This window comes from Athene cunicularia (assembly GCF_003259725.1).
Source record: "Athene cunicularia isolate RWA chromosome 15 unlocalized genomic scaffold, athCun1 chr15_part1, whole genome shotgun sequence".
Classification (NCBI taxonomy): Eukaryota; Metazoa; Chordata; class Aves; order Strigiformes; family Strigidae; genus Athene; species Athene cunicularia.
In genome coordinates this window covers 4112019-4116313 of record NW_020799121.1, presented here as the reverse complement: position 1 = coordinate 4116313, position 4295 = coordinate 4112019, and the positions used below count along the sequence as shown (strand labels likewise).

Sequence of the window (4295 nt, the reverse complement as noted above, 5' to 3'; positions counted from 1 at the left end):
TAAGAGACAGGGGCAGCTTTGCGCAGTGGCAGTATCGTAGCCAATGAGGTTAATCCGAGGCGCGATTATTGCTAATTGAAAACTTTTCCCAATACCCCGCCATGACGACTTGAAATATAGTCGGCATTGGCAATTTTTGACAGTCTCTACGGAGACTGAGTCTTGGTGTCAAAAGCAGATGAACAACAAAATGATCTCCCCGGTTTAGGGGATTCAGAGCGAGTTCCACCCACTTAGGCAAGGGGGTTCGTTCTGTTCTTTCCCGGCGCGGCCCGTGCCTGCTCCTGCCAAAGCCACGGCTTAGCAAATTGCGGCCGCGTTTACATGATAAAACTTGGTTCTTGCTTTTTTTTTTTTTCCGAGCTGCTGACGGAGGAATGGGTCCGGGAGAATGGAGGTGGGGGCGCTGGAGGAGCGTTGCTCGCGAACCTCTCGCTGGGGAGGCTGCCCTGGGGAGCACGGGCCTCTCCGGCGGCGGCTTGGCCAGGAGGAGAGGGGCTGGCGTTTCGGGAGCGAGGGGGGGAACTTCGAATCGTGCTGGACCTGCTCTAGAAGTGCTCCAAAAGCTGTTAGAGAACAGCTTTCAGTGCACACTACCATAACCTCCATTGTGTGTGGATTTGCTAATTGGCATCCCTTGCTTTAAAAAAACCAATAAATCGGCTCCTTATTGTCAAAGAAATCACAAAACTTTACTCTGGAAAAAGCAGCTGATAGTTTGGTGTAAAACCCTATTATATAAGTAAACTGCATCCATTTCTAATTTGCAGCTGTTGTCTTATTTAATATCTAAGTGGACCCCACGGAAGGAGACCAGGGCCCATGGCACACCAGCTCCCTGGGCTGAATCTCCGCTGGAGCTGGATGCAGCTGCCTTCTGTCACTTCGTGTGAATTAGATGTGGCTTATGCTGCTGACAGGTTTACCTCTGAAGTTCTCTGAATGCTCCTGTGTGCCCTCCAGATGCTCATAGCAGTGAGACCCAGAACCTGGCAGCTGTTTTAAACTGTAACAAGGCAGAGTAGAAAACTCAGTAGTGAACATTAACGTTCCCTCTTTATCAGGTTTCTTCATAACATTCATCAGTCCTGGGGTACTACACGCAACAGTGACCAAAGAGTGACAGTGAAACCTCATAGATTGGATTTGTCCCCACGTTTGTGCTTCACTATTAGCAATATTAATTTGAAATCAAAACCTGATGCGTAGGGATGCCATTACCCTTTGGCAGAATAAGCCACAGTGATAAATACCAAAGGCCCATGTAGTTTACAGTGAGTAGTACGCTTCATGTAATTAACTGCTGGTTTCATATGAACTGTGTTGATATGTATTGGTTTCATCACTTCACTTTTCTTGTCTCTGCTGCCAAAACAGTGATAATACACTGACGTGATGCTTTCATTCTGCATTGTGAAGTCATGTCCTACATCTTATGCTAGAAACCAAGTTTGTTGGTTTTGCTGTAATAGATCCTTTCAACAATTGTGAAGTTGGAGCTTGAATGGGGAAATTGCATGCTGAGATTTACTTGCATTGTCTTAATCCTAAAGCTCTGCCTGAATTTTTGTTTTATGCATTCACCTGAAGAAAGAGCTACAAGCCCTTGCTGGATGTCCATGTGGCACAGCACAGAGGACACACTGCAATGAAGTCATTATCATCACTCTGTGGTTTTCAGTTACTCTGGAAAGGGCACAGGTAAGATCTAATCATGCCTTACAAGTCAGTGTGACTTCATATCTGTTCCTCTCTGATACAGATTGTCTGCAGTAAATAATGGTGCTTTTCACAGGAGGTATTATGAAATTAGCTTGGATCTCTCCTCTGTTTGGCAGCCAGTCTGAGATTACAGCCCTGAAGGGGACAGGCAGACAGTTAATCCATCCAGTCTCCAGTTTGTGGAGGTCAGTGGGTTAAGCCACCCTTCTATGGAGCTGGTCCATAACTAGTAAGCCATGCTTTGACAGGAGGGAAAGATGCCTTGAGCAAGTACTTGGGTTGTGTGGAGCTAGGAAGTCCTGAAGTCCCAACATTATGTTGATATTGACTCACTCTCTGACTTTTTTCCAGCTCCCAGCCCTGTTTCCCGTCTGTAAATGGGGGCAATAACTTCCTGGCACACCTTCTGTGAAAGATAAGTCAAGTCATAATGTGTCTTAGTCACAGGGCACAACATAAGAGGAAGCCCCGTGTCTTTCTCTGATGCACTACCTGCCTTTGTTCCCTGGCGCTTTCCCAGAACCAGTTATGAGGGATGTAGCTGCTCTCAGCGTCACTCCCCCCTCAGCCCCACCAGCAGCCTCTGGGCATGCCTTGGGGACACTGCTCTGGTGGGAAAGAGTTTGCTGGAAGTGAAACTGCAGCTGCTTCTGCTGGCAGCTGCTTAAGAATGGCACTTGAGCAGCAAGCAGGTGTTTGTGAGTCAGAGAGAGTTTCAGATGCAGAAAACAGGTAGATGGTGAGAAAACAGGAGTTCCAGGGAGTTAGGAAGGACATGAGAACGTGAACATTGGATGAGTTTAGTTTGAGCCCACACCACTGAGCAGTTGTCTTAGCAGCTTGGGTTTAACCTGCCGCTACTCCTTAGGCTGTCACAGGAGGGTTAAGGACTGGTGATTTTAAGTAAGAAATGTTAGCATGTCACTCATGTGACAGCCCTGCCTTTCCACCTCACTGACCCTTTCATAGCAGTGCTGAAGCCACAGGCAAAGCTTTAGAGGCAATGACTTTTTTTTCTCTTAGACTGAGCAGTTTGGCCACAACCTATTTCTTGTGGGTGCAACCCTAATTGGTGCTATGACATGTTAATTTGAGCCCTGAGACAGAATAGAAACTGCTTTCTTGATTTGCACTCACTTCCAGACTCCCAAAGGACACTGTAGGAAGCTGAAGATAAAAATTGCATACCAGGCTACAATATGAACAGAGCACAGTGGGCACTTTATGTATGCAGAGGTAAAAATACAACTCAAGCCGAGACACATGCCTGTGACGTGTTGCTAGAAGAACCATACAGATCCCAGGGAAGGATGTGTCAGATGACCCTAGGTTCACTATGCTACTAGTAAATGCTGGTGGTTTATGTTACTCCACCTGGGAGGACACATCCTGAAGTCATCATTATACAGCTAGGTATGGGTTTTGAGAAAATGTAACAGTGACTCCAAATAATGTTTTGAATTTTGCTCAGGAACAAGCAAAGGGGGTGTCAGGTGAAATCCTTAGCATTGATGGTGAAGCACATGGTGAAAGCCATTGCTTACATTTGTACCTAGATCTAGGTAAGGGTGTCATTTTCTGAGAAGTCCTGGATTTGGAGTAACACCTGGAATGACTTTCCTGGAGGCTGTTGATTATTCGCAAGCATTGGCTGGGACTAGGGAGGGAATATTTCCATGCCCACCTAGTGATAGTTCTCATTATAGCATGTCTTACCACAGGAAATACGATGGCTGTTGAATTGTGCTAGCTGAAGAAACTGGGTGTGTTTGTGCCTGCAGAGTGAAAAATAAAGCATTGGAGATTGCTAGCAGCTGACCTCATGTTCTCGGCTTTTATGAAAATGCAATCCCGTAATCTCAGCTCCACAACAGGACATGTGCTGTTCAGCTCTGAGAACATTCTCTGACTCGGTAGTAATATCATAAGGAAAAGTGCTAAAAGTGCGGCAAGAGTCATGTTTCCTGGATCCTTAGCTGTTCCCACACTGATAGCTTTCCGTGTAGCTCTCATCAGATTAGGAGCCGAACACTTGGGCTGAGCAACTGTTTTTACTGCCATGTCGACTTGGCCAGAGCACGATGGTAAACGCCAGCTCTGGGGAGGGTGGAGCTGTCTGTGGTTTGGGCAAGGCTGAGGACTCCGCTGCGCTGGAGCGTGGTTTGGTAGCGGTTGGAAAGGAAAAGCAAGTGGGAAGCGGTGGTTCAAGACGCACCTTCACATGATAAATCCACGAGGGCCGTTACAGTTTCTAAACACAGCAAAGGAGAAGTGGTTGGTGGCTTTCCTTTACGGTGGCAACAGCTTGTGGAAAATTGTTCGGGAAAGGTTTCACTTGCCCAAGCGTTCCTGTGGAGCGGGTAGATGGCCATCGGGGGCTCCAAGCTGCTGGGGCAGGGAGCTGCGGTGTGCAGGGCTCCTCCCGGGCAGCAGCGCCCCCCAGCCTGGCACGGCTGCCCTGGGGGTCGGACCCCTGGGGAGGGTCCTGCTCCTCGAGTGACGGGGACAGGAGCGGGGCTGCGCTGCGGGCCGGGCACCGGCAGCCTCGGCCGCGTGCGTGTAACTCGCAGGCC

At 48.2% G+C, this 4295-nt stretch overlaps 1 protein-coding gene and 1 non-coding gene across 2 annotated transcripts in view; both read left to right on the top strand.

The window, feature by feature from the left end:
* Positions 1-14: 14 nt before the first annotated feature.
* On the top strand, positions 15-155 carry LOC113486342. Its single transcript, XR_003399573.1, has one exon. It is a non-coding gene; the product is annotated as a U4 spliceosomal RNA (small nuclear RNA).
* A 1466-nt stretch (positions 156-1621) lies between these two features.
* The window catches only part of PXN (paxillin), a 46805-nt gene continuing 44131 nt past the window's right edge, over positions 1622-4295 (top strand). Inside the window, exon 1 of the mRNA XM_026860031.1 lies at positions 1622-1701. The gene's annotated coding sequence lies outside the window, so the exon portion shown is untranslated. The remainder of the gene's footprint in view (positions 1702-4295) is intronic.